General features: G+C 38.3%; 1 protein-coding gene and 1 pseudogene across 4 annotated transcripts in view; one reads left to right on the top strand and one right to left on the bottom strand.

The window, feature by feature from the left end:
* The window catches only part of ADGRB3 (adhesion G protein-coupled receptor B3), a 1,384,867-nt gene that overhangs the window by 534,231 nt on the left and 830,674 nt on the right, over window positions 1-19,962 (bottom strand). The window lies entirely within an intron of this gene.
* LOC141140489 (small ribosomal subunit protein mS23-like) lies at window positions 18,804-19,391 on the top strand (annotated as a pseudogene).

The raw sequence follows: 19,962 nt of genomic DNA, 5'->3' as shown, positions 1-19,962 counted from the left end.
TATGTGAAATTGAATTTCTTCTTTCTTCAATTTAAATAGTGCCAATAGTGCCAAACGTATTTACCACCACCAAAAAGTGAAGTAAGGATGCAAGGATTACCAGATTGTTATGACCCCCTTATTCAGAGTGGTTGTAAAAAGCTCTATCACCAATAGCAGACCTCAGTGACTTCTGTACACACAAGTCCAATGGCATCTCATAAGGGCCGCTGTTCTATCATCCTATTAAGTCTCCTCACAGCACAAATTCATGCAGGAGCAAACATAAACACTCCTCATAGTGTAATAGATCCAAACAAGGTTTTATTAAGCACTTCCTGCCCGGCCTATAGCAGAATGATGGCCGGGCGGTGGTTCAGTTATCCTGACTGGGTGTCATATGACGTCCTGCAGGATAAAAGCCGCCGCGCGCATGTAGGGGCATGCATCGTGTCGATCGGTGGCCATCCACATGTGAAAATGAATGCCCAACATATGCCAATCAGTGCCCACAAATGGGCACTGACTGGCACCTCTATGGCACAATAAAAATCAATCACACAGCAATGCAATCATCAGTGTCATCAGTGCCACCCATCAGAGTCCATCAGTGCCAATCCATGCCCAACAGTGCCCACCTATCAGTGCCACCTAACAGTGCCACCCATAAGTACCCATCAATGCCACCCATAAGTACCCATCAGTGATGCCTACGAGTGCCCATCAGTGCTGCCTTTGAGTGCCCATCAGTGCCACATATGAGTGCCCATCAGTGCCGCATACCAATGCCACCTCTCATTGCCCATCAGTGGCACCTATCAGTGCCCATCAGTGCTGCCTATCAGTGCCCATCATCAGTGCCCACCAGTGCCACCTCATCAGTGCCACCTCATTGGTGCCACCTCATCGGTGCCCATCAGTGCTGCCTTATCAGTGCCCGTCAGTGCAGCCATATCAGTGCCCATCATTGAAGAAGAATACATACTTATTTACAAAAAATATTAACGTAAACAAAGAAAACCTTTTTTTTCCAAAATGTTTGGTCTTTTTTATTTGTTGTGCAAAGGTGCAGAGGTGATCAAATACCACCAAAAGAAAGCTGTATTTGTGGGAACAAAATGATAAAAAATGTGTTTGGGTACAGTGTAGCATGACCGCGCAATTGTCATTCAATTTGTGACAGCGCTGAAAGCTGAAAATTGGCTTGGGCAGGAAGGTGTATAAGTGCACGGTATTGAAGTGGTTGAACTTTAAAATCACACGTACATAAGTAAAAGTTTCAATGTGCATTGAATATAATCACCAAGCCAGCATGCAGCATACACTTCAGTGTTCACAGGTCACAGGTTCCCACGGACATTATTGCGCACGCTGTGAACACAGGAAGTGTGTATATGGAAGATACCATAAAAACAGCCTTTGCATTGCTCAGAAAATTTTGAGTGACATTCATTTAATGCCTATGATGCATTATTTAGGTGAGCAATTAACTGTTTGCTGTGTCACTCAGCAACTAAATATTATATGCTTATTCAAAAACGCTAAGTACCTTAAACCAAAGCAACAAATTATCTTTCAGCAAATCCCTATAAGTAAACAAAAGCTGCTTGGTTACCTTGGGCTACTACACTTTTCATTTTTGCTCTTCGCATTGCCTAATTAAACAAATCTGACTGTCTATAAACATTAGCATAAAAGATGTTTTTATTAACAGTTATCATAAAGAAAAAAGTACCAAGATCTAGGCCAACACATCACATTAATTTTAGAACAGATTTGTCACATTCATTTTGCACATGAATCCAAGTTTACAGAATTTATTGCTGAGCTAGAAGTCGACCTGCTGGCAAATAGAGAAACAATTCATGCATAATATAAACTCTCTAGTCTAACAGAAGTGCTCATGTTTCTACGCTTGGGAGGATATTGAATATTCTTGTTGTAGCATCATGAAATAAGTTCTTCATCTTTTGTATGTTTCCCTTAGAGTTTCAATTATTTAATAATAAAGCAGAAAAAAAGTAAAATTTTACTTGTCCCATTTATTTGTAAAGAACATATGCAATATATAATGCAAGGACTCGCCATAACTGAATAAGAGAAAAATAACACTATATACTATCCAAGGTGGTTAAAATACTTGACATCTTAAGAAAATGGTAATAAAGAACATTGTGAGTTAAAATATTCTTGCATATATACATATCTTTCCAGATAACTCCGCCAGAACTAATGTGATGCCAATAACAGGGTGGTAGCGCTGCCATAAGGACTATATTGGTAGTGGGAAGGTTAATGCATTCCAGAAGCATTTGTTAGTAAAATTAAGTGGTATAGTTAGGATTAGGGATGAGCAGAACACCCCCCAGTTCGGTTTGCAGCAGAACATGCGAACAGGCAAAACATTTGTTTGAACACGCGAACACCGTTAATGTCTATGGGACACGAACGTGAAAAATCAAAAGTGCTAATTTTAAGGGTTAATATGCAAGTTATTTTCATAAAAAGTGTTTGGGGACCTGGGCCCTGCCCCAGGGGACATGTATCAGTGCAAAAATAGTTTTAAAAACTTAAAAAAAGTTTTTTTAAACTTTTTTCGGGAGCAGTCATTTTAATAATGCTTAAAGTGAAAAAATAAAAGTGAAACGTTCCTTTAAATTTCATACCTGGGGGGTGTCTATAGTATGCCTGTAAAGTGGCGCATTTTTCCCGTGTTTAGAACAGTCCCTGCACAAAATGACATTTCTAAAGAAAAAAAGTCTTTTAAAAGTAATAGCGGCTATAGTGAATTGTCTATGGGAGAAATCAAAAGTGCTAATTTTAAGGGTTAATATGCAGGTTATTGTCATAAAAGTGTTTGAGGACCTGGGTCCTGCCCCAGGGGACATGTATCAATGCAAAAAAAAGTTATAAAAATTTCAGTTTTTTTGGGAGCAGTGATTTTAATAATGCTTAAAGTGAAGACAATAAAAGTGAAATATTCCTTTAAATTTCATATCTTTGGGGTGTCTATAGTATGCCTGTAAAGTGGCACATTTTTCCAGTGTTTAGAATAGTCCCTGCACAAAATGACATTTCTAAAGGAAAAAAAGTCATTTAAAAGTAATACCGTCTATAGTGAATTGTCGGGTCTCAGCAATACAGATAAAAGTCATTGAAAAAAATGGCATGGGATCCCCCCAGTCCATTACCAGGCCCTTTGGTATGGTTATTAAGGGGAATCCCGAACCAAAATTTAAAAAAAAATTGTGTGGGGTCCAATTTGGGGATACCCCAAAGCACCCTCCCCATGTTGAGGGCATATGGCCTGGTACGGTTCAGGAAGGGGCGCTCTCTCATCCCCCCTCTTTTCCTGTGGCCTGCCAGGTTGCGTGCTTGGATGAGGGTCTGGTATGGATTTTTGGGGGGACCCCCACGCCATTTTAAAAAAAATGTTGGCGCGGGGTTCCCCTTAAAATCCATACCAGACCTGAAGGGTCTGGTATGGATTTTGAGGGGTACCCGTACACCATTTTTTTTTTAAATTGGTGCAGGGTTCCCTTTAATATCCATACAAGACCTGAAGGGCCTGGTATGGAATTTGGGGGGACCCCCACCCAATATTTTTTTTAAATTTTGGTTCGGGGTTCCCCTTAATATTTATACCAGACCCAAAGGGACTGTTAATGGACTGGGGGATCCCATGCTGATTTTTTCAATGACTTTTATCTGTATTGCCGAGATCTGACAATTCAATATAGCCACTATTACTTTAAAAATAACTTTTTTTCCTTTAGAAATGTCATTTTGTGCAGGGACTATTCTAAACACGGGAAAAATGTGCCACTTTACAGGCATACTATAGACACCCCAGGTACGAAATTTAAAGGAATATTTCACGTTTATTGTTTCACTTTATGCATTATTAAAATCACTCCTCCCAAAAAAAGACCATTTTTAAAACTTTTTTTTTGCATTCATACATGTCCCCTGAGGCAGGACCCAGGTCCTGAAACACTTTTTATGACAATAACCTGCATATTAACCTTTAATATTAGCACTTTTGATTTCTTCCATAGACTTTTAAAGGGTGTTCAGCGGCTTTTGAATTTGCCGCGTACACCCCAAATTGTTCGCTATTCCGCGAACAGGTGAACACACGATGTTTGAGTCAAACTTACCTTCGACTCGAACATCGGGCTCATCCCTAGTTAGGATGTTTAACAATCTATTAATTATGCTTTTCTTTAACACAGAAATACTATAATATTTTAGAAAATAATCTGAAATATAGATTTTATATTAAACTGTTCACTATATTCTCATATTAGCTGCAAATGTATTGTACATAACACTGTAATGTAATTAAAATGAATTGTGTTTTGTGGTTTCCTGGGCAGAGGTTTGTAATTCCAGTGTCCACCAGCAGGTGTCTCCTAGCAGCCAACAGACCCCAGCAATCAGTTTACACCTGTTGCTGGCTGTTGGGAGGATATTTAGGTCCTACCCTACTAAGCGCCTCTCGCTTCAATATTTTGCTTGCTGCCAGATACTGCTAGCCATTATCGTGCCCCTGCTCCTGCCCTGTTCTCTGTACCTTGTATCCTGCTGCCTTGTACCTGTCCCCCCTTGTTTTTAATCCCAGTTTCGTTTCCCCCTTCCCATTTGCTCCCTGCACCTCCAGTTTTCCTCTGTTTTCAGTGTTCCTCATTTTGTAATTTTTGAATATATTGTATATAGTTAATTGTTAGTTAGGCTTTCTGTGTGTTAGTTATTAGTCAGGTATTATGTCACTGGGTTTTTGGTTCACCTACACTTTTATGGTTGCTGAGCGCTGGTGTTTGGAAGGATTTTGTTTTTTTGTAAATACATCTCACTTAAAGCATATATTGTACAGTCTAGTCCCAGTTTCCTGAGTGTAATCACTCAGATCTGGCCATCTCTTCTGGTGATTCCTGACACTTGACAAATCAGCAGGCTTGGAGGCTGATGGGCTTTTGCACTGTGAGGATGCATCTGTGACATCTGTCCTGTCTATAGGCCTTAGGGCCTAGGTGTGGGAAGCAAGGATTCTCCCTTCTGGGAGGTCAGTGGAAACAGACTGTGTTTATCCCCCATGTGGAGCTGATGAGTAAGTAAATGAGTTGGAAAGCAACATAGAAACTTTTACATTGCTGTCCTGTTTGAATTCTAAGATTGAGATACCACTAAAAACTTAGTTGTCAAGTATATCCATGTAAAAAAGGGACTCATAAGGTTAGAAAGATATATAGAATTCTGGGACTGATGTAAATGTATAATAATTATGTAAATCGTTGTATAAATTTACGATGCTATATAAGTACTTGTAATAAATAAATAATAATGTGACTGCCATCCCTCAGTCTGACCATTCAGAGACAAAAAAAAATACTGAGAAGATAGTACCTTGAACATTTATTGCCAAGTAAATGGATCTGAGGCAGTAGTTATTAGGTAGCTAAATAGCCATAGTCCTTCAAAATATGTCTGTCTGGTTACCAATAGGTCTAAATCTACAAAGAGTAAAAAGCATTTCAGTGATTCTAGGACAAAATATTATGCATGAATGAAACTCTAGCAGGCTCACCAAGTTCACATATTTTCTCCTTTCAGAAATGCTTAAGTGTAATCACTAGTCCCCATGCAAAGATTATTTAAAAATGCTTAAATCGCAGTTGTATCGATTGAAAAATCCATAAATCCAAAGTAAACATTAGTCATCAACATATAAAACATTCTATTTATTGTAGGCAATGCATATCCCTTTCCTAGAAACCATTTAAAGCCTAACCTATTGATAGTGACTTAGGGCTAGACTCCAGAAAGCTCACTGCACATATTTCTCTAGCTGGAAGAAGTTTTGGAACAAACTCATTTTCCTGTCCTTGAGATGTAAAACAATATACTCCTGAGTCTTGATGCTTCATGGATAGTGAATTTCTTTTATTGCTATGTGCATGCTTGGAAGATAAAGTTCTGTATCACTGGCCAGCAAGACTCTTTTTATTCTGTTTCCTATTCTGCAGACAAAGTAGAATACTACACCTTGAGAAGATAAATCAGTCTTTTAACTCTTGGTTGGGCTCACATGCTGTGTAGAGATCAAACAACAGCTGAGGTTGTGTTCAAAACATGCAGCCAGTATGCAAGCTGAAATTGGTACTTTTACAAGGAAAACATCAATAAATTATCATATTTTTATGATATTTTATTAATTATATTTTGATATTTTTTCATATTAACTGGATTTTTGTTCGTTGTAAGGGCTAAGCAACATGGCTGACTTTATGCTGTTTCTACTCTCCAGCTGCTCTCCAGCCACACCTTTTATTTTGTTATGGATGGAATGGGTTTTTATTGCTATTGTGTCTCCTTTAAACCATTTTTTTCCTTGCCACAGCAAAAAGTGATGGGAAATCTCTTCAAGGGCAAATAAAGAAACAAAAACACATTTCAATAGACTGAGGAAGGAACTTATGGCAATGTATATTAAATGATGTCTGTGCCTTTCTATCCAGGTGACATCCACCTACCCTTGTAGGAGTGTCACAGAAACAAGAAGTGAGAGAAAATGGATTTGATGACAGATATAAATACTTGACCGAAATGTTTAAAATTGCAGCGCTACTCCACTGTATCCAAAAATAAAAAAAGGACAAATATTTGGCAAAAGTTGGGGTTTCACATCCCGTTAGTCATTACCCAGTCTGTCATTGAAATGTGTAGAAGACAAGGAGATTTCCAGCTAGCAGTTAAACTCTTAAAAAGCAAGTTTAGTCAAATATGGTACTCATTCAGAATACCAGGGTGGTACTTTCTGGCAGAACTACTTTCTTTTGGCTATAACCAGAAACCTTAAAATGCTCTGCACTTCTCACCAAATTTTGTAAATATAATTAATAATGAATAATATGAATAATGCAATATGCCCCAGTACAACACCTACAGTACATATTCTTAAATCATACATTTTAAATGAAAAAAGGTCCAATACTTGCAAAACAACCCCTATACCATGTGCCAATTGAACAATACAAAAATGATAAGTTTAACTACAAAAATTCCTTCTGAACATTTAGGAGTGCTTGCATGCCTCACATCCTACTGAACCTTCCCACCTAACCTACCTGGCTAGTAATCATGATGGCCAGTCTGACTGACTAATAGAGAAATGTGACAGGGAAAAGCAAAGAAGTGAGCTTCAACTTCTGGAACTGAAGACAGTGCTTGTACATCAGAGAACCCAAGCTTTTTGAGAATGTCAGGGTGCTCTGTGAAGTGGTAATGCACGTATTTACATCTAGCTGCTTGCACCTAATTCAGTTTAGCAGATTATGCCTAATGTCCCCTACACATGAGTATCAGCTCTGAAATATAAGTGACAGCATTTTGGTAAAACAGGAAGATCTTTACTTACCCATTCTTTACCAATGAATGAGATGACTGCACAGATGCAAATGACATGAACTTGGACTGCAATGTCATCACAGTCCAGTGCTGTGGTATACATTAATTTCCTCATAGCATATCACTGAGTGTATTGATACAGCTCTACTATCCTTTGCAACACAATGTTGGTAAACTGGATTGGCAGGACCATGCAGTGTGGCAGGAGCGCAACCTAAGAGCTGACTTCTCACCCATGTGTGATAGAGCCCTAATTCAGATTGGGCAATGGCTTGAATGCTTTCTTGTCTAGATGATTTGGAAAAAAACTTAAGGCATGTGATACTTTCAGAATGTTAATGTTTTTGAAGATAATTTTAAAACTCAATTTTCTATACAATATGTCTAAATAGATAATGCAACATATAGTATATTTGCCACCTCTGCTAGTATCAGAATACATTTTATAAGGCATTAATAAAATTAATATATTATTTACCTACAGCACCTGGACATAGAGTACTGTCTGACTCCATTCAGCATATTTAAAGCTGATAGGTTTTAAAAGACTTAACCTCTTGCCGACTACACTATAGCAAAATGACCCACTTTTCCTGGAGGGCATCTATTGATGTCCTCCCGAAAACATATTTCCCTCTCACCCCCTGGGGCATGCATCATGAAGGATTTGTAATCGCTGTGTGCCTTGGGCACAGCATATCACAGATTGGAGTGAAGGGCTAATCACAGTGGCCCTTTACCATGTGATCAATGTGTTCAATCACAAGCGATCACAAATGTAAACAGAACCAGTCATCAGGAGTTGACAGTTCTCCTTCTCTCACACAGAGATCGAGTGCAGCCCTATCAGTGCTGCCCCATCTGTGCAGCCCAATCTGTGCAGCCTCATCAGTGCAGTGCATTAGTGCACATCAGTGCAGCTTTATCAGTTCATATCAGTGCTTATTAGTGCAGCCTAATCAGTGCCCATCAGTTCAACCTGATCAGTGCTGCCTCATCAGCACCCATCAGAGCAGACTCATCAGCGCCCATCAGAGCAGCCTCATGAGCACCCACCATGGCAGCCTTATCAGCACACATCAGTGCAGCCGTATCAGCACCTATCAGTGCAGCCTCATCAGAGCAGCCTCATCAGCATCCATTAGTGCAGCCTCATTAGCACCCATCAGTGCAGCCTCATTAGCCCCCCATCAGTTCAGTCTCATTACCACTCATCAGTGCAGTCTCATCAGCACCCATCAGTGCAGACTCATTAGCACCCATCAGTGCAGCCTCATTAGCACCCATCAGTGCAGCCTCATTAGCACCCACCAGTGCCGCCTCATTAGCACCCACCAGTGCCGCCTCATCAGTACCCATTAGTGCAGCCTCATCAGCACCCATTAGTGCAGCCTCATCAGCACCCATTAGTGCAGCCTCATTACCAACCATCAGTGCAGCCTCATTACCAACCATCAGTGCAGTCTCATCAGCACCCATCAGTGCAGTCTTATTGGTTCATAAAAATATAAGAATTTGGAGTGTTTTCGTTCCAAAATGGGATCATTTTGAAGGTGTTTCCACTGTCTTTGTGCTCCAGGGCTTTCAAAAATGTGATAGGTACTCAGGAAATTAGGTGCTACTTGGTTTTTAGGCCTATGTATGGGACCTGGCTGTGGAAAAGTCTCACATCTTTGGTGTCACGATACTAAGGATGAGTAGCAGAATGGATTTTGGGTTGTAATTCTTGGTATGTACGTGCTATGTGTTAGAAATATTTTATAAATTGACAAAATTGTGTAAAATAAAATATTTTTTTATTTTCTTTCCATGTTTTCCAAAACAGTGGAAAAAATGACATGTTCAAAAGACTCATTATGCCTCATAGAATATACTTTATTTGATTTCCAAAATGGGGTCATTTGAGGGTGTTTCCATTGTCCTGGTGCTCCAGAACCTTCAAAAATGTGATAGGTAGTTAATAAATTATATGAGTAATTTATGTCCCTTGAATGCTTGAAGGTGCTACTTGGATGTTGGCCCTCTCTATGTGGCTAGGCTGTGAAAAATTCTCACACATATGGTATCATCATACTTAGGAGGAGTAGCAGAATGTGTTTTGGGGTGTAGTTGCAAGTATGCCTATGCCATGTGTGGGAAATAACTTGTTAATATGCTAATTTTGTGAATAATTTAAAATAACTCACCGTGTCTCTTACTAATTACCTTGGAATGTCTACTTTCCAAAAGGGGGTCATTTGGGGGTATTTATACTGTCCTGGCATGTTAGGGCCTCAAGAAATGAGATGAGGCAGTCAGTACATCAGGATTGATCAATTTTCAATGATATGTAGCATAGCTTGTAGACTCTCTCACAAAGGCCAAATAATATACATTGATTTGGGTTATTTTTTTAATGTGGCAGTATACATTTCGGTCTAAGTTTATGAAGAAAAATTACTTATTTGAAAAATTTCGTAACAGAAACTAAGAAAAATTAGTTTTTTTGCAAAAGTTTCAGTCTTTTTTTGGTCTCTTATATCACAAAAAATAAAGTGGTGATTAAATACCACAAAAATAAAGCTATATTTCTGTGAAATATATTATAAAAATTTTAAAAATGTAATTTGGGTACAGTGTTGCATGACTACATGAGTAATTGTCATTCAAAGTGTGAGAACACTAAAAGCTGAAAATTGCCCTAGTCAGGAAGGGGGTAAAAGTGTCCAGTAAGGATTTGGTAAATAAAAGATACCAAAACTGCTGAATGTCATGATTACTTGCAACATGCATTTAAAATTTAAAAGCAATTTCTTTAGTGTTCCAGTCATCTCAGGCTACAGCACTGTGATCTGGCTGCACATGTGACAGTTTAGGTTTATTCATAATAATATTCATGATTTATTAAGCCTTCTGATTTTTTTTTTAATGAAAGTGCAGTATAACTGCTGACATAGACCATTGGGCAATAAAGCTGTGTCCTTCAGCTGTAGTAATTTTATGTCACTAGTTTTCTGCTGGAGATTAGCTGTAACACAAAACATTAATTGTTACAAATAACACGGATCTAGAACAGTAAATCTTTCATGGTGAATGGATATGAGCTGAGGGCTGACAAGTTCGCTCTGCAGATTGCACTGAGCATGACTACTGTGACCCAAAAGAGCAATTCATTTTAAAAGACCGTCAAAGTCCACAGTTTGACTGACACAAATAAAAGCCTTCAAGCATTCAAAGGAGAACAGGCAATGTTTGACCTGGGGGCTAGCACAGCTAAATGGCCTCTGGTAAAAAAAACATCCCATTTCACCTTCACCTTAACAAGGTATTGTATAGTAAAATACACAAGAGAAAATTTATTTCTACAGCTTTTAAATAAACATGTGAGTGTGACCCTCCTAATGAACATAATCAAATTAAATTCTTAATGTAAAAGGAAACTAGTTTTGGTAATAGACTGAAACATTTTTTACCTGGAGGCAGCCATGTTTGCTCATTAATTATGAAGGTCCTTTTTTGTGCTTTGTAGTGCAGCACAATGACTGTACTTAAAAGGTGTTGCAAATGCTAAGGTCTCATTCACACAGGCATACCAATCCATTTTCCCATGTGAAGGGGCCATCTTCACCTGCGCAGGTTGCACAGGTGTTCTATTCAGACTCATGCTGGCAGCCTGTTGAAAATCAATGATAGATGGCTGGCTACACAGACCTGCAAAAAATCTCCACACACATCCCGGAGTACATCTGAGCAGGTCCGATGTACAAATCAAGATGCAAACAGACTGCATTCTGATCTGTGCATGAAATTCACACGGACATACAGCTTGGAAATCCATGAAGGTCTGAACACCTGTGCTCCTCGCACCTGTGAAAATGGCCCCTTTGCATTGGCGTATGGATCAGTACTCCTGTATCAATGAGGCCTAAGGGAGTGATTTTCATGTCTTTAAAGTATACCTGTCATTAGAGGAAAATTAGTTAATTTTTATTCTGAAAATGCAAGTTCTCTGAGTGTTTGGTTTCAATATTCAGGGTCACAGATCCAGGATTTTGCAGATGAAAGTATAAAAAAAAATCATAAATTCCTTATGTCTATATTTCTTCCAAGTCAGCCACTAAGAAAAGTACTGAACTGGAGGATCTGAATGACAGCCAGGCAACTAACAGTATTATTAGGGGAGGTTAGTAATTAAAACCTATATTTTTTTCAGAGGACAGGTGGCCTTAAAAAGTAAATGTGCTGTATACCATTGTTGTGCTAATTTTCAAAAAGTTCAAGACTGCCAAGATTAGACATGATCTGGAACAAGTAAGAAGATCAGGAGGTCTTAACTAACTGCATACACATTCATACAAGCAGATGCACATACACACATTTTTAGGAAAGTATTTAGGCCATAAACTGCCAGGTGGCAAGTATTATATTTTTCTTAGTACTGGCTTCCTTTAAGCAGAGATGTTCACATAATACTCTAATATATGTAGATGAGAGCTAGAACGAAATGAGTTTGCTCTGTGGACTGGTGAAATAGTACTTTGGATCACTGACCTGTTCATAAGTGTTTAATTTTTTAAGCATTTTACTTCCTTATGGAATAAATGAGATATCTGGGGGATCCCTGTGTCACAGTCCCCTGCACCCTGTGCAACTCAATAATAGTGGAGTTTCTACTGGATTCTGTGCATTCTTAAAACAAATGTCATGGGTTAAAGTGGAGCTTCACCCAAAAAGGAAAGTTCCACTTTAAGCATTCCTAGTTTTAACAGGTACCTGCTCCCATTTCCGGTCAGATCGGCTAGGCCAGTGGTTCTCAACCCTGTCCTCAAGTACCCCCAACAGGCCATGTTTGCAAGTTTTCCTTTACCTTGCACAGGTGCTTTAAATCAGAGTCAATGGTATTTGGTATTTTGGACAGCTATTTTATCTAAAAGAAATTCCCAAAACTTTGCCTGTTGGGTTACTTGAGGACAGGGTTGAGAACCATTGGCCTAGGTGACTCGAGCAGAAGTTCTCTTCTCCCCCTCTCTCCCTGCAATCATCTGGGATATGTCACAGGTCCCAGAAGATTGCCCGACCATTAAGGAGGCACAGTGTGCATTCAGCTGTGATACCGCAAGCTGTGATAGTCGAATGTTCACAGTTGTAATGTCAGTGTCGGGGAGAGGAGAGGGAGAGAATCAAGAGTTCAGGTGGCCCATCACTAGACCATGAGACATGTGAGTGTGTGTTTAAGTCAGCGGCTACACTTTTTGTAGCCGCTGACTTTTAATAAACACAAAAAAGACTGGAACTCAGCTTTAAGGATGTGGAGCCCACATACCAGTGAAACATAGATGAAGGAGTAAAGGGTGCATTGCATCCCTTTACTAGTTCACTACACTACAGGTGACTTGTAAACATCCATTTGGCCAGCCAAATTTCAGCATCATTAAAAGAGCAGATTTTTCTAGCTTCTCTTATAACATTAGAGGAAGATTCAGATAATTTATTCTACCAATGATAGATTTATTAAATAAAGTATCATTATTTACACGTGCATGATTAAAACAGACCTTGTAATAATAAACGTGTCTTTAATGCTCCTTGAGCATCTATCACAAGACACTTTTGTTACAATTGAGTTGGTAAATCTCATGAATAGCATTTGAAAACAAAGTTATGTTTTATAAGGAAGCAATGTTTACTATGCAACATGATTCTTATAATAAAAATATCACAGATACCAAGGGTGAGAGGTACGGTGCAGGTAACCAATGGGAGTTATATGGTTGCTGCTACTTTGTCAGAAGGCTGGAAACAGCTGGCATATCTACTGATATGCCACTTCTCTTATCCTTAGTATGCATGAGATGTAAAAAAAAGTTTTAAAATAGTTCACATTAAAGGAGGGAAAAGCTCTCCATTAGAGATATTTCTTGTTGTTTCCTGTCCAGTGAAAAATGCTGTACTAGACAAGAAATTAGGAAAATTTTCAAACAGCAACACAGACAGAAAAAAAAACAAAAAAAAACAAAAACAAATTGTGGCATATAAGAAAGCTAGCCTCACAGTGAGATTTTTATTCCTGTCTCACCTTGTTGCAGATTTTACCCCCACTTTTTGTCTGGTGAACCAGGGCAGGGAGTAATGCCGCGAACACACGGTCAGACTTTTCGACCGGACTGGTCCGACGAACGTCGACGGACCAAATCCGGCGGACAATTAGACCATGTGTGGGCTTCATCGGACCTGCAGCGGACTTTTTGGGTCAAAAATCTGACAGACTTTAGATTTGGAACATGCTTCAAATCTTTCCGACGGACTCGAGTCCGGTCGAAAAATCCGCTCGTCTGCATGCTAGTCCGACGGACAAAAACCAACGCTAGGGAAGCTATTGGCTACTGGCTATCAACTTCCTTATTTTAGTCCGGTCATACGTCATCACGTACGAATACGTCAGACTTTGGTGTGATCGTGTGTAGGCAAGTCTGGTCGTTAAAAAGTCCATTGAAAGTCCGCCAAAAGTCCGTCGAACGTCTGTCGGACAGGCTGTCGGACTTTTGTAGCTGAAAAGTCCGACCGTGTGTACGTGGCATTAGGGTATATCTTTCTTACGGAACCCTAGATTGTAGTAAAATCTAAATGGGGTTGAATTCTTCCCTACTGTTTCTAAAACTTAGCATGACCTAAACTTTAAAGCTGCACTCCAAGCAGATACAAAAGACACAAGAATAATATCATCAAATTATTAATTAAGAAATCATTAACCACTTCAGCCCCAGAAGGATTTGCCCCCTTCCTGACCAGGCCATTTTTTGTGATAGAGCACTGCGTTGCTTTAACTGACAATTGCATGGTCGTGCGTCATTGTACCCAAACAAAATTTATGTCCCTTTTTCCCCACAAATAGAGCTTTCTTTTGGTGGTATTTGATCTGTGGTTTTAATTTTTTGCGCTATAAACAAAAAAAGAGTGACAATTTTGAAAAAAAACACAATGTTTTGTACTTTTTGCTATAATAAATATCCCAAAAATTAAAAAAAAAAACACATTTTTTTACTCAATTTAAGCCAATATGTATTCTTCTACATATTTTTGGTAAAAAAAATTGCAATAAGTGTATATTGATTGATTTGCACAAAGTTATAGCGTCTACAAAATAAGGGATAGATTTATGTCATTTTTATTATTATTATTATTTATTTTTACTAGTAATGGCGGCGAACTGAGATTTTTATCAGGACTGTGACATTGTGGTGGACAGACTGGACACTTTTGACACTATTCTGGGACCATTGACATTTATACAGCGATCAGAGCTAAAAATAGCCATTGATTACTGTATAAATGTCACTAGCAGGGAAGGGGTTAACACTAGGGGGCACTCACTGTTCTAACTGTAGGGGGATGGGACTGAGTAGAGGAGGAGACTGATCGGTGTTCATACTTGGTATGAACGCACAATCCATCTCCTCTCCCCTGAGAGAACTGGGATTTGTGTGTTTACACACACAGATCCCAGTTCTCACTCTGTCACAAGTGATCGCGGGTGCCCAGCAGTCATCGCGCCTCCGGTGGCGCTCACGTCTGCTGGGATGTCTTAATGGAGCGACGTACAGCTACGGCGGTTTGCACAGCCGTGCCAACCTGCCGCAGTATAACTGAAGTGGCTGGTCGGCTAGTGGTTAATAACATTATAAAAAAATTACACTCGTACCGTGTACTCACATTCATTAAACCCGCTATGTACTGCTCAGCTACTCCCCTTGTTACCGTAAATGTACAATTGTAATATTAATGTGATGCACATGTAAACATGTTAATTAAATGTGCCAAATAAATAGAATAAATATTTGAAAAGATTCTGAGTGTATTTTTTGTGTCTGTTCCCTAGCACTATAATTATTCATTTGGAACCACTGATCAATATTAGGATAGGAGTTGCCAATCTATAAAATTTCCAAGACACCCTACAGAGTAGACATGTGCATTAGTTTTTGTCTGAATGCATTTTCATCGGAATTTCGGGTATTTTCGTTATCGTTTTAATAAACGATAATGAACGTGCAGAATTCGAAAACCGAAAGATCCAACATAAACAAATGCTTTATTTTGTTTTTTTGCGACAACAGTTCGATGTGGAAAGGAGATTCGACATGACGCTGACAATAGCGATCTGTGTCCATCGAACCTGTGGTCGAATGTGCCTAACCTTAGCTCTATTAGTCCAAGATTATTCTACATAGAGGGAAAAGATTCGACATACAGAGAAAGGATTTGACATTATAGAGACAATAGCAAAAAAGGTTGAATGTGCCTAACCTAACTCTATTAGTCCGAGATTATTCAACATGAAGAGAAAAGATTCAACATGAAGATTTGACGAAGCAGTCGTCGCAAGCGGACATTTATGGTCAAATGCTCCGCCTATAGGCTATAGAAGAATTCTAATGTTGGTTGACTAGTAATAATAATTAATAAATATAATTATTACTAGTGTCATTACAACATTAGAATTCTACTATAGCTTGTAGGCGGAACATTCAACCGGAAATGTACGATTGCGGCGTCGTACAGTTTAGCTGCTCTGTCGAATCTTCTTAGAACATTCGACAGACACAATATGCCTTCAATGACAGATTTAATTATTTTGGATTTTCAGACTAATGCATTTTTTAACGAAACAAAATAAATAAAAACGAATTTTGGGAGTAACGAAATAAATTTATTTTTCGGACAAAAACTAAAATCCGAAACGAAATATTTTAGTGTGTACATGTCTACTACAGAGTAGGAATCAGACAAAGAGAGGAAAGGGTGGGACTAAGAACCAATCAGGTATGCTGCATGCAAAAGTGCTGACAAACAACATGCCGATTGGAGGAGAGAGCAGGAAGATTAAATCATTAGTCTCCTGTTGCTCTTTCACTGTCCTATGAGCAGGATATGGGTGGACCAAGAACCCCTCTGCAGTCTTTCTACAGTCGATATATTGTAACAGAAAATATGTTTTTGTATCTATATGGCTGTTCAGTGTAGCACTCTTAGAACTAGATGGACAAAAATATACATACTTTAGTAGGAAAACACCTTTTTATACATATTTCATCTGATATTTAGCTCTTTTTCTGAAGCTCATCTTTAAGAGTTATATTATTTTTTTTTTAAAGATTTATGATAGTTTTATTGTTATTTTATACTTTATAAGAGCACTGTTGCTTTGTAAGCACCTTCTAGATAATTACAACAAATACATTTATGATACTTTTGTACTGAAATACCAGACTTCAAAAGGTGTGTACTGAGGTTCACAATACTAATCATAATATACAACTTAGAGACCATGTATTAGTACATATAAATGTTATCTTCAATTTAACACTGCTGTTTCTATCAGTCATAAATCATCAACAGATACATTTTAATTAGGAAACAGCTGAATAACTATCATACGAATACATTAACATGCACAATCCCACAACATAAACTGCTAATTGTAATGTTCATAGAACTAAACCCATGAGAGTAAAGAATGTAACAATGCATTACTTTACATCCAATTTGTAAACCAAGCTCTTAGAAGTGACTGAAACATCCCCTTGAGAAATTTCACTATTCAGTGTGATATGTATAATGTTGTTAATGTTAGCATATTTTGGTAATATATACACAATTGGGACATTACTAAACCTATAGAAACTAATTTATCCTTCTATATAGTACTTTAATGACCCATTTCTACCTTCCCCTTTTAAAAAAAAGTATGTGATTTGCTGTTGTTCACATGCAATACTATTAAAGCTGAACTCTAGGAAAACAACTTGAAGCACATAAAGGGTGTTATTTTACATATCAAAGGATTTCTATTATTGTTTTTCTAATCTTGAGATTTACCCAGCCCCATCATACAGCACAGCCCTGTCTGGCAGGGCAGAAGATCTCAATATTATTTTCTGCAGTTAAGTCACATTTACAGGTCTCCTCCATATACTGGTTCTGTGATTGGACAGTGAATGAAGAATTAGTACACTGATCATGTAATTGTTGTCACTTTACTCTCTCCTTCTAGCAGCATAATCCTTGAATTCTTATTGGCTCCTTGTACTGCTCTTTCTCCCCTGTCTGAACTCTGCTGTGTAGGGACTGAAGATGTCTAAATCCATGCCGAATGTAGATACTCACACTTTCTGCATTTAAAAGTTGTATTTAGTGATGTATTAGTGATTAACTAAATACAGAGCTACAATAATGAGTATGTTTTGTAGTTCTGTTTTAAAATAAAATGGTAAATCACATGAAACATACATCATATCCAGTGTTAGAAAACCCTTCCACTTGACCTCTGAAGGCTTTACCCCTTGATGACAGGGCAATTTTTTGCTATTCGGCATTGAGCTACTTTAACCGCTTCAGGCCCAGAAGATTTTCCCCCCTTCCTGACCAGAGCACTTTTTGCGATTTGGCACAGCGTTGTTTTAACTGACAATTGCGCTGTCGTCCAAGGTTGCACCCAAACAAAATTGACGTAATTTTTTTTATCAACAAATAGAGCTTTCTTTTGGTGGTATTTGATCAACTCTGCGGTTTTTATAAACAAGAAAAGAGCGTCAATTTTGAAAAAAACGCAATATTTATTACTTTTTGCTATAATAAATATCCCCTAAAAATATATCATTTTTTTCCCTCAGTTTAGGCCGATAAGTATTTTTCAACATATTTTTGTTAAAAAAAATCTCAATAAGTGTATATTGATTGGTTTGCGCAAAAGTTATAGCATATACAAAATAGGGGATAGTTTTATGGCATTTTTATTATTAATTTTCTTTTTATCAGTAATGACGGCGATCTGTGATTTTTATTGGGACTGCGACATTATGGTGGGCACATGGGACGCTTTTGACACAATTTTGGGAACATTGTCATTTATACAGTGTTCAGTGCTATAAAAATGCACTGATTACTGTGTAAATGACACTGGTAAGGAAGGTGTTAACCACTAGGGGGCAATGAAGGGGTTAAGTGTGTCCTAGAGAGTGATTCTGTGGGGTGATGGGCTTCAACTCACATGACAGCGATCACTGCTTCCGATGACAGGGAGCTGCGATCTCTGTCATGACACAAGGCAGAATGGGGAAATGCCTTGTTTACATAGGCACTTCCCCAGTCTGCGGCTCTGTGACAAGATCACCGGGAGATCGGCAGACATCGTGTCCGCCAGTCCCACGGACACGGTCATGCTGTGCACAGCAGGCGCGTGTGCGCGCCTGCTATCCCCGCCTCTCAAAGTGGATGTACAGGTACACCCATTTGCCCTCTGCTGCCATTGTACTGATGTATATCAGCACGCATCGGTCGGCAAGTGGTTAACTGGCAATTGCTCAGTCATGCAACACTGTACACAAATGAAATTTATATCATTTTTTTTTTTAGAGAGCAGGAGGGTCCATGGTCATAGCATGGCAGGAAGATAGCTGGAGAAGCTTGGGACAGTGTTTACCAGAACACAAGATTTGATTTGTGCAGGAGTAATAAATCAAAATGAGAAGCCAATCTGGTATGATGTGTAGGCTCACCTACATGAGTCCACAAAAACGTCGGCTGAAGCCTGTTGAAAATGTGCTTGCCTTTTTTTTACAGAGAAGATATCATAAGAGCAAAATTTTATGACACCTACTGTACGCTGGAATGCTTAATTTGAACAGATGGGATTAAAAATCCACATTCCAAAAGTTTGTGGAGAAATATTTAGGACTTCAAAAATCTGGAGTAGTAAGTGAAGATAAGTTGTTTGAAGAGACAGGAAAAATTCTACTTTCTCAAGGTGTCATTTTAAGACGGCCAGGAGTAACAACAGTATAATATCAGCCATCTTCTGCATCACAAGAATTGTCAGAATCAAGGGTTGTATCAATAATAGATCAGATGAAACATTCAGATGAGACTGGCGAGTCACAGTCTGCCCCATAACTCCTAAAGAAGAAGGTTTATATGGAATATTACAGAGCCTAAGGACTGTACAGGTGTCAGTGAATGCACTTAAATAGCATTTGAAAATAAAAAGGAAAGTCCAACATCTTTAATATTTTTCACACAAATGGAACTTTATTTTTGTGGTATTTAATCACCACTGTCTCTCTATTTTTTGCTATTCAGCACTGTGCAAATGTAACTGGCAAATGCTCAGTCATGCAACATTGTACCCAAACAAAATTTATATATTTTCTTTCACACAAATATAACTTTATTTTTGTGTTATTTATTCACTACTGGATTTTATTTTTTTGCTATCTAAATGAAGAGATAAAAAAACATGTTTTTCTTAGTTTCTGTTATAAAATTTTGCAAACAAATAATCTTTCTTCATAAATTTAGGCCAAAATGTAATCTAACCAAAACCCCCCAACCAAAAAAATCCCAAACCCAACAAACTATGGTATATATATTTGAAAATTGATCTCGATCCTGATGTAGTAACTGCCTATCTCATTTCTCGAGGCCCTAATATTCCAGGACAGTACAAATACACCCCACATTACCCTTTTTTTTTGGAAAAAAAAACTGTCCAAGGTATTTAGTAGGAGGCATGGCAAGATTTTTTGAAATTGTGATTTTTTT

Source organism: Aquarana catesbeiana, linkage group LG04, assembly GCF_042186555.1.
Source record: "Aquarana catesbeiana isolate 2022-GZ linkage group LG04, ASM4218655v1, whole genome shotgun sequence".
Lineage (NCBI taxonomy): Eukaryota > Metazoa > Chordata > Amphibia > Anura > Ranidae > Aquarana > Aquarana catesbeiana.
This window is presented reverse-complemented; position numbering and strand designations above follow the sequence as displayed.